The sequence below is a fragment of the Papaver somniferum genome, unplaced genomic scaffold (genome assembly GCF_003573695.1).
Source record: "Papaver somniferum cultivar HN1 unplaced genomic scaffold, ASM357369v1 unplaced-scaffold_70, whole genome shotgun sequence".
In the NCBI taxonomy this organism is placed as follows: domain Eukaryota; kingdom Viridiplantae; phylum Streptophyta; class Magnoliopsida; order Ranunculales; family Papaveraceae; genus Papaver; species Papaver somniferum.
The window spans coordinates 2,941,207-2,952,374 of NW_020649860.1; the positions used below are offsets into that span (position 1 = coordinate 2,941,207).

The following is an 11,168-nucleotide window of genomic DNA, read 5'->3' on the forward strand; positions in this document are numbered from 1 at the left end:
GCTTCCGGACTTCCTGAACTAGTAAAGTACGTATACTTTAGTTCAAGGAATTTGGACTTACACAAGTATAAGTTCACATACAATGTTTATATCCATTCAAGGTTTTATATATTCTAAACTCTCATTTCAATCATTGAAACATTCTTAGAGGATGTTAAATAGAGGTTATTCACACACTATTTTTCATCAAAGCGATTTTCAAGATATTGAAATAATCAACATGACTTTCATCACTTATAAAGATGAACTTGGCCAATGCGAAAGCTTACCAACACATATTTCGAGAAATAGATAAACGACATAAACTCCGCTCGAAATAACAAATGTGTATAATCGAAGTCTATATAGCAATACGACGTTTGTCTCAAGATAGGAGATAGAGTAGATAGATTTTTGAGTGATAGAAAAGTTCAAGTCTCCACATACCTTTTAGTCGATGAAGTTCCACCATTTCCTTGAGTAGTTCTTCGTCTTTGTATGATGAATGCCGTGGAGTCTAGAGCTCAACTACACTTTCTATCCTAGTCCGAGACTTAGCTATAAGTAGACTAAAAATCAAGACTTATAGTTTTGGCAACTAAACTTGACAAACAAGCTTGAGATATCAACGCTTGCGAGTTCGACAGAGCAGTGCTCTAACAGTAGTAGTATGTTGTTGGAGCTTAGCTTGTTAGACTTCCAACTAGTTAATGTAATACTCTTTATTTAACAAGAAAATGAAAATGAAAATATTAATGTTTATTTATAATAAAAACGGGCACCTAGCTCAGCTGGTCATCCCCTTTTCCCCAAAGTTTCATGCGCTCCAGGAGGTCCCAGGTTTGAGGCCCCAATGGCGTAATATTGCAGGAATTAACATGGAAGGTAGAGTTAGCTTGCCGCCTTGTGACACAATCTCATCCCCCCCCCCCATCCGCTTAGGCTTCCTTGGCTAGGTTACCCATGAGGCCCGTTGGTAGGCTAGCACAGCAACCTGTTCAATTCATGTAGTAGTACGTTGTTGGAGCTTAGCTTGTTAGGCTTCCAACTAGTTAACATACCTCTGCACCACCTACAATCATTCTTGCGGATAACCCCTCGTCAAATGCATTATATGTGGATTCTAAAAGTGTTTTACAGGCTTTGAAGAGATTCCCCAAAGGAACATCATGTGGGAGAGATGGTCTTAGAGCCCAACATTTGTTGGATGCTCTAAGTGGTGCAGATGCAGCTGTAGCAGAAGACCTCTTACAGTCTATTGTGGGGGTTGTTAACCTATGGCTGTAGAGTAGATTTACTGCCATTATTGGTGAATTTGTCGCAAGTGCACCATTGACTCCTTTGCTCAAGTCGGGTGGTGGATTGAGACCCATCGCAGTGGGCACAATATGGAGGAGATTATGTTCCAAGTTGGCTGCCAATTTGGTGTGTAAATATTTGACTACATACTGATAAGACATAATTCATATGATTTTAGTGTCTATTCCATACTTGTTTTAGTTATTATTCTTGCATGTATTCGTATTATTACTCTTGTTTTCTCTTATTTGTCTCAATTAGGTGAATAATCCAAAAAGGAGCTACAAAATGCTGAAAATAGCTAGAAAGAGAAGTATTCCAAGTATCCAAGTGCCCAAGTCCAAGAGAAGTGGAAGAAGTACGACGAAAAGGAGCAAAACGCTCAAAATCAAAAGAAGGGCCAAAGACCGATCTTAACTCATTCAAATTAAGTAATGAGGTCATTCCGAATTCATACGAAGAAGTTGTGGCCAAAACAAGCTTTTATCGAATACCGAAGACAGTAGGGTACGCGTACGGGTACGTATACCCTAGTTCCGAAAATTTCTGCTGAAATTTGAGGTACGCGTACTTAGCAAGTAGGAAAACGTGTATAAACTCCTTGGAAGGCCTAAGGGCACGTTTGGGATCGTTATTTCGTATTTTCGGGTCGGGTTCTTGAACCGAACTAAATACTTGATGACTAAGCAATGTAAACCTATAAAAAGGTATTAGGTCATGGAATCGATCATCTCATATTATACTTTTGTTCTTCATTAATATTTTAGAGTTTACCCCTTTAGGGGGAAACCGGGTAATTGTGTAATCATGAGAAACTAAATCCTTTGTTGATTAAGGATGAATTCAATGTTCTAAGTGTGAAGCTTTATTAATAATACAAATCTATTGAGAGTTTTTATCATCATCGTTTGTCTTTACCATATCTGGGGTTTATGAGTGATTCTTAGATTGATTTGGGATGCATACTAGATTGATCTATTGATTGTTCTATTACTAGTAGAAGTTATGAGATAAGTAATCGTCGATTAACTCTCTACACAAGTAGAAATCGCGAGACCTTACAGAGGGATTCTGTGGAGCAATCGTGTGTGAAGACAACACCAGCCAGTAAACCTTGATCTAAGAGTTTAACTACTGGGATCAACCTAAATTCACAAAGCTTAAGGCGTTCGATTGGATTACACCTTGAGTGATCTACTACTTGGTGGTCCGTTGGATAGAATCTGGTAGTCGAGAACTTCCGTATCCAGTGATAAAAGGAGTTTTGGGGATAACACTGATCTAACTGTTATTCTACGGTTGGCGATGAATGGTTCTTACGAACGATAGACAAGTATTCAAATCCTGTTAACGCTTGGTAACGGCGAAGGATTCCTTAATCATCTCTTTTCTTTATTGTCTTTATATTTATCTTACAACCAAAACCCCCTTTTGTTATTTACTTTATTTTGCTGATCAAATAACCTATCAATTACACATCTCTCTGTGGGAACGATCTCTTACTACCGCTATATTACCAGTTAACTAGTGGGAAATATCTTTATTAATTTGTTGTGCCTACGACAACCCATCACATACCTTGGCAATCATCAGTTTGGTGTTGGGGTACCATGCGGTGGGGAAGCCATATTACACTCAGCAAACAAGCTTGTGGAGTTGAAAGGCAGCCAAGATAATATGATCGTGATGCTCGTAGACTTCACCAATGCATTCAACATGGTGGACATGACTGTCTTAATCAATGAAGTTCGGCCCAAATGTCCCAACATTGTAAGGTGGGTCGAATTTTGTTATTATAAGCCGGCTAGATTGTATTATAACGATACAGTCCTATCATCTGCAAAAGGCGTCCAACAAGGTGACACACTAGGGCCACTTCTTTTTTCTCTTATACTTCATCCACTTGTATTGCAGATTGCAGTTGAGTGTACTCTTGACCTTCATGCATGGTACCTCGACGATGATACCATTGCAGGCGATACTATGGAGGTTGAAAAATCCCTTAGTATCATCCAAGCTGAATGTAACGACCCTCAAGCTCGTCAACGCTATTAGACCACTCAAGAGTCGACTAAGCCGTTAATGACTCGATTAATTAGAGATTAACCTTAACTAATAGAAATTAATCTAACAACGATTTAGATACGAAACTAGTTCCGTTAGATAGGTCTCGAAAAGTTATGCGGAATGGACTACTCGAATGTGTCATTCGGATATCGGACGAAGAAGATATCATCGGATAAGTATGAAGGGGTAAAATAGTAATTAGGCCGTAGACCGCTTGGCTGCCCATATCAATCTTCTGGGTGCCTAAAGTATTTTCGTTGGCCTTATCTTCACCAAGACGTGTCGAAGAGAATTCATTCTCTTTTCTTCTTTCTCTTTCTTCTTCTTTCTTCTCTGTTCTTCTTCTTCCTGTTCTTTCTCTTTCTCTTCTCTGTCGATCTCAATTCGAAGAATTGAATTTGTTATTGTGTGAGAAATTGCTTAGAAACTCGTCAGTAAGTTGAATCGAAGGAGTAGGTGATTGTACTGTGATTGTTTGAGCTCGAGAGAAGTAGGGGTGATTCTGTTGAATCAATTAGGGTTCTGTTCTTGAGTTGGAAGAGTGATTAAGGGGAGTTTTGAGTTGTATTGGATGAAGATCGAATGGGTTGGTGTGTAATTAATGTTCTGAAGCTGTTCTTATGAAGAGTCACAGAACCAGGTAATTTAGGGTTTCAATTAATTCGATTCTCTTCTTGGATTTGTTGTTGTTTGGTTGAATTGGTATATGGGTTTGTGTTTAATTGAAGTTTAGATGGATGTATTAGGTTTAATTTGATTTCTTGGAATTAGGGTTTTCCCATGTTCTTCCCCAAATTAGTTAATTAGGGTTTGTTTTAGTATATCGAATTTATGGTCACTGAAGTTGGAATTGTTGTGTTAAGAACTAACAAGAAGAAGATGAAGATTTACTGAATTAGAAATTAAGGTTCATCTTATTGGAAATGTTTTGGTGGTGGAGGAATTGATTGCAGTGATGATGTTGTGGTGTTGAAGTACAGAGAAAAATATTGTTGAAGCTGATGGTTGCAATTGGGTTCGAGTCATGAGGTAAGGAACTGTGAATAATGAGATTTGCAGTGGAGGACAAGATGAAATGAGTTGGAGGATTAATATGTTATTGGGAGTTGAAGTGTATGAAGTATTGCAGGTTGGTTGAAGCTGTTGGTGTCAATATGCAGGGCAGCAGATGAGAATATGGTGTATGGTTGGATGTTGAACTAGTTGCAGGAGGAGTTACGTTATGCTCTCTTTGAACAAGTGGTGCAGATAGTATTGCATAGGAAGTGTTATAATTTATGGCTGGTGGAAAAGAAGAAAGAATGTTTGGTTTCTGAAATTGCGGTTGTAGATAAAGTCGAATATCAGAGTGGTGGTGATGATGCTAGATTGAATTGATGGGTTGCTGACTTATATAGAGTCTGTATTGGTAGTTTTATTGAGTTGCAAATGAAGCTACTGAATTGCCAAGAACTTGACTTGGTTGGTGGTAATGAATTTATGGAAGTAGTTACCAGTGGAGCTGCAAATTATTATGGTGCTGGTGGTTTTAAATGTATGATGCCTGTAATGAAAAGATGGAACTCCAACTAGTGGTGTAGAACTGAGATGAATTGAGACAGATAAGAAGATAGTTGAAGTTGTAAGTGGTGGTGTTTGCAACCATGGAGTGAACTGGTGGTGAAGGGACTGGGTATGGAAAGGTATTGGTGATGTTGTTGCTGCTGTTATGAAGATATGAAAAATGACTGCATATTGGGTTACGGTTTCAATTGAAGTTCAAAGAAGAATTAGAGGTTTTGGAAGAATGTTTTATGCACATATGAAGACTGGATTGTTGTCTTGAGTGTATTTGAAGTTGAGTTGGGTGGTGTATTGGAGTTAAAGATAGAAATGATGATGATAGTATTTGAACTGAAATTTCAATGTATGAAGATTGAACTGAATGTGTGAATGAAGTGATGTAGTTGAAGTTAATCTGGTTGAATGAAATAATGAAGTAGAGTTAGGTTGTTGGCTGTAGTCTTGGCATGTTTTGCATTACATATTGTTTGTGCATTTTGAGTAGTGGCCAGTGTAAGGGCCTTGGCTTGTATGCCTGACTCAGGGATCCTTGACTGAATTGAATCCTTTGACTAGTCTTGACCTTGGAGTTAACCCGTTGTCTTGACCTGAACCAGTTGATCGTTTGACTTGACTTAGACTAGACTTTGACCCCGGACTTGACTTACGTTGACTGTTAGATTGACAGTCAGTGACCGTTAGTTGATCCATTTGGACTTGGCCTTAGCTTGTTGGGCCTGTTTAGTGAACTTGAGCTTATAGCCAGTTTCCCTAATGAAAATGTATCGGACCTTTGTGGTCTGAATTAGCCTTTAGTTCCTTCTACAAAGTTGTAGATACTCTTTAGACTTATCAAATGGACTATAGAACCAACCTAATTGAATTAGTAAACTTTATTGTGCTAAATATAGTAAATGAAAAGGTGTAGAAACATAAATGGGCTTAGAATCATTAGACAGTTCATTTAGCCTATAACTAGAGATTTGTATGGGATTATGATATGAGTCTTGTTTGAGCCTTTTGGCTAATCTTTAGAGTGCTTGTGTGATAACAGTTAGTCGTTATTAACAACGATCGATTCAGAGGATGATCCAGTGGATAGAACATCTCGAGGTAGGCGAGGCTTGTCATCAAAAGAGGTGGGAATCGATAACGAACTCTCTTGTATTCATTATTGTCTTTCAAATCTATATCTTATGAAATCCATGCATATCTTTGTTACTATATGATAGTGTATGCATGTATTATATGTGTGTAATACAAACTAGTTTTCTTATATTTTGGGATGGGTTTGGATCTTTAGAAACAACTGATATCTGTGTTTTGGGAGTACTTACTTATTTTCAAAAGTGATTCTTTCCATTGACTGGAAAGTGGTTACAATCTTTACTTATTGTTAGCATGAAAGGGAGAAGGTTTCCTTTTGATTGGTGTGTGATGTGGTTGCCCAAAAGTTATATCTATATTTATGCGCTAAAGGAGTGAAATTGCTGCCAACTAATAAACTATCTAGGTGTGTACTCGTGTCACCGAATATTACTTTCCCTATTTCTGTACGGGCAACGCATGCCTCATACATGAATGTTTACTGTTCTTTTAAATTACTTTCAAAAGCTATTTTATTATGTTTTGGTGTTTAGAGAGAATGATGTTGAGAATATTATATAAGATTGTTGGATTTACATTTGGGCGGATTGTGGGCTCTCCACTGTGTAAGGACTTCGGTCGGATATAATGTTGTTACCATTTGTTTTCTTTGAATACTTGATATGTAGAGTGCGCGTAGAATGAGGTACTGGTAAGGTACATATCGTTTATGACTTGAGGACGAAAACCTCATGGACGCTTTAATGATCATTGAAGAATCTGCAACAGTCATGCCTTGCTACTTCGAAGGATTACGTCGCTCAACTATTATTTATGTTGTGAATGTGTGCCAGTTTAATGGTTGGAAGAACTTTATATTTCAGTACAACTTATTATTTTATTATGCTTTATCTGTTTTCCGCATTTTATCGTTTTTAGCAAAATCTGCATTGTCTTTAAATCATGCTAGTGATTCCCCGAAAGTTAGTTGTTATTTCTACTGGGCACCCTTCGGGATGATGTGCTCACCCATTCCCAATTTCAGTTTCAGAGACAGATTCAAGATGTGAACGTGGCGATGAAAGCTTCGAGGAGTTGGTTGCGTTAGTTGGTTAGCTTCCGCTATGTTTATTTTGTGTTTATATTTTATTTGTAAACCAACTCATTATTGTATATCTAACATCTGAGAGGAGTTCTTGTATTTATTTCAGAGAGGTTTTAGATTCGGGTTAATCTTTGTTTAGAAATTCTTTCTTAATGTGTGATTAGATGTTTTAGATTGTTAGTGCCTCATTATTATAGTTAATCTCTTGGATTAGTCAGCTGCTAGCTTAGGGAGCGCTACACTGAAGGTCCTGCTAGAGGGTTGCATTTGAATGTTAGTAAGACTGAGATATTCTGGCCAACTAATGATCCAAGAAGAGTAACACATGGTGTTTTCCCGCCCAATATTAGTATACCTATTCGTGGTGTGAAATTACTTGGTGATGCCGTGAGTCTAGACTTGCAATATTGCAATGATTTGGTGGAGAGTTGAGAAGTCTGTACATTTAATGAATTCCATTAAGAAGCTAAAAGACCCACAGAGTGAATTGCTTCTCTTGCATAACTGTACTGGGGTGTCCAAGCTATATTTCACGTTGCGTACGACTTCTCCCTTAGCATCGCAGTCTGCCACAACATTATTTGACACTCACCTGGTTGAATATTTTAGGCACTTGGTGGTTGGTGATGGCGCTGGTTTTGGACAACTACAATAGAGAATTGCTACACTTCCCATTTCAGATGGTGGATTAGGAGTGCACACTATGGAAGACACATCTAGGTACTGTTATATTGCTTCATATGCTCAAACACAGTATTTGCAAAACACTATGTTGCAGGGTGCATCCATTTCAGAACCTGGGCAGAGCTTCTATCACGCCTTGCAGGCATACATTCAGGTTTGTGGTCTTCATCCTTCTGATTTCGATATTAATACTGTTTCCCCCCATTTCATGAATTCACTGGCGGCTCGTTATTTTGCTGTAATCAAGAAGGATTTGCCCATCAACTTTTCGTTATCTGCAAGAGATGTTGCACTTTGGCAATGAAATAAAGCTGATCATGCTATGGATTTTGTCAAGGCTATACCCATTCAGGGCTTGAACCAATCTATTGGACCTCGGCAATTTCGTGCAGTTTTGAGTTATAGATTAGGTATTCCCATTTTTCCAGCTGACAGTTTGTGTCCTTTCTGTAAAAGGGATATGGGAATGTATGGTGATCATGTTGTTCATTGTTCCAGCGAAGTCGGTGGTATGTTTCGACATGATATGGTACGTGATACATTTGCAGACATATGTTATAAAGCGGATGTTGCAGCTCGTAAAGAGGTTTGTATGGGTTTCTTATATGACTCGGTTAAATCTATGAGGTCTGCAGATTTGCTGGTTTATAATTGGGACAATGGCAGGGACGTTTGCTTTGATGTCATAGGTACTTCTCCATATACTAGTGCTCGAACTACTTTCTTTACCCAGGACAAGCAATTTCAGATGCAGTCACTCGCAAACGCAATAAGTACTTGGACAAGTGCTTAGCACATGGATATGAGTTCGGTGTGTTGGCTGTTACAACATTTGGTGAGTTAGGTGATGATACTTGTGTTTTTTGAGAAGGTTGAGGAACTATATTGCTAGTCAAGATGCCAATATTGTAAAGTAGGAGAGTCTCTTTTTCATAGAATATGTATTATTATTCAAAAGGGAGCTGGTGCCCAGATTGTTGTTAGGCTACCAACACCCTCGATGTAAAAACTGTCTTTGTATTTTTAATATTCTTGTTTCTTGATAATAATAATAAAGGCCTTCGTGGCCTCCTTTCATAAGTAGGTCAGTACTCCAGTATCGTTTGGGTATTCCTCTCTTTTCTGCTAATAGCCGTTGTACTAGTTGCAATCATGTGATGGATATTTATGGGGATCACGCACTACATTGTGCTAAAGATGTCGGTGTTAAATTTCTTCATGATTTAGCACGTGATACCTTCGTGGACTTTTGTTACAAAGCTAGTGTCGCGGCTCGTAAGGAAGCACCTACCGGTTTTTTGTCGGATGATGCCAATACCATGAAGCTGGCAGATTTACTTGTTTACAACTGGATAAATGGTCATGATGTTTGCTTTGATTTCATCGGTTTATCACCCTTTACAAGTGCTCGTACAACGCATTTCACCCCCCAGACATGCTATTGATATGGTTGTTACTCGCAAACGTACTAAGTACCTTGACAAGTGCTTATCCCATGGATACGAGTTTGGAGTTTTAGCATTCACCACCCTAGGAGAGCTAAGTGATGATACATGCACATTCTTGAAGCGATTGAAGAACTGCCTTGCCAGTCAGGATGCGAATTGCAAGATAGAAGGTTTCCTTTCATAGATTAGGTATTATTATTCAAAAAGGTGTTGGTGCCCAACTTGTTGCGAGGCTACCAACAAACTCTTTGTAAACTTTGAATTTGTTTGCTTTTAATAATAATAATAAAATACTTGGATGTATGTACTTCTTCTGGATACGGTTTGGGGGTTTTGGTTTTCACTTCTTTAGGGGAACTTGGTGAGGATTTTGTAGCTCCTTTAAAAAGGCTTAAGAACTGCTTGGTTAGACTGGATGCTAGTACTAGTCATGGTAGTTTCCTTTTTCATAGATTAGGTTTTGTTATTCAGAAAGGCATTGGTGCACAGCATGTAGCTAGGCTACCAACCAGCCCTTTGTAATATTTTATTCATTCTTAATAGTATGCCCCTGGTGGCTCCCTTCTCTATAAAATAATAATAATAATAAAATACCCTTTCGTAGCCATGAGATAAACTCTTTGTAAACTCTTGGGTATTGGTTCCCAGCTGGTCGCTAGGTTACCAACCATTTCTTGTAACTTCGATTCCGATTCTTAATAAAATACCCTTTGGGTGTCCTTAAATAATAATAATAATAATAAAAAAACCAAAACTTTATTAGAAACAAAGAAAAACTTACACAGATTTGGTTGGTAGTCGGGCAACAAGTTATGCTCCGACTCTTTTTTGGATAGCCAACCCTACCCTTTGAAAAAGAAAACGACCTACTTTATTATTTACATCATGACTACCAATGCAATTCTTCAAACGTTGCAAGAAGACAATCATATCGTCACCCAACTCGCCCAATGTTGTAAAAGCTAGTACTCTAAACTCAAAACCATGTGATATGCATTGTGCGAGGTATTTACTGCTTTTGCGAGTAACAGTTGCAGAAATGGCATGGTCTGGAGTGAAGCTACGAATCCCATTTCCGGTAAAGGGTGAGACTCATGTGACGTCAAAACATGTATCTCGGACATCCTCCCAACTGTGAACAAGTATATCTGCAGGTTTCAAAGGGGTATGCTGATCCGACAACAATCCCAGTGGTGCTTCTTTCCTGGATGAGACTCCTCTTTTGTAGCATATATCCATCAACACATCCCTGTAGATGGTGGATTTTCGACAAAGGGTAGAATTGTAAAACTACACTCCAGATTCGGCAACCGGATGAGTATTGAGACACATGTCTCTCATTAAAGCATGAAATCTCATGTCATAAATCTCTGACTGAGACGGCTGTCTCTTAGAGTAAGTGTAGATGTGTGGTCTCTCAGCTGAGGCCACGGCACATCTCATGAATACTGAGCAATTTCAGTAGTTACTTTGGATCCGGCAATCGGATGAGTATCTAGACTCATGTCTCTATGCATGAAAACTCATGCCACCTCTGATGGAAAAAGTCTCTCAGAGAAGATGAAGATGTGCAGTCTCTCAACTGAGGCCACATCACATCTCATACTGTATAGAATCAAAAGATTAGGCGGCTCCTAGACAGCATGTCTGCTAGTATAGAGCGACAACGTCTTCGGGATGTAACCAGATTTTCCCCGACTATGCAAGAGGAATATGACACTCCAGCAAGTTCTTATTGCTCAACCCTCAGATAATTAATGCTCATGGACAGGAAGCACTTCTAGTATAGAGCCAGCAATTAATTATCTTAAATCGTCTGAATATCCAGCAATATTCTACGATCCATCGTCTGAATATCCAGCAATATTCTACGAGTCGTCAATTAATCGCTTGAATATTCAGCAACATTCTACGATTCCTCGTTATATTTCGTTACTTCAATCTGTGGTTCTTCCCAG

The 11,168-nt window shown here is 38.6% G+C and overlaps 1 long non-coding RNA gene across 4 annotated transcripts; it reads left to right on the forward strand.

Moving 5' to 3' along the window:
• The first annotated feature begins 3,656 nt into the window (after positions 1 to 3,656).
• On the forward strand, positions 3,657 to 8,816 carry LOC113344024. 4 transcript variants are annotated; one of them, XR_003357548.1, is made up of 6 exons: positions 3,657 to 3,985; positions 5,942 to 6,026; positions 7,019 to 7,084; positions 7,688 to 8,172; positions 8,261 to 8,291; positions 8,398 to 8,816. It is a non-coding gene; the product is annotated as an uncharacterized LOC113344024 (long non-coding RNA). The 4 variants fall into 4 exon arrangements; XR_003357547.1 differs by having other exon boundaries at positions 7,688 to 7,916; positions 8,013 to 8,172; positions 8,261 to 8,816; XR_003357545.1 differs by having other exon boundaries at positions 8,261 to 8,816.
• Positions 8,817 to 11,168: the final 2,352 nt, after the last annotated feature.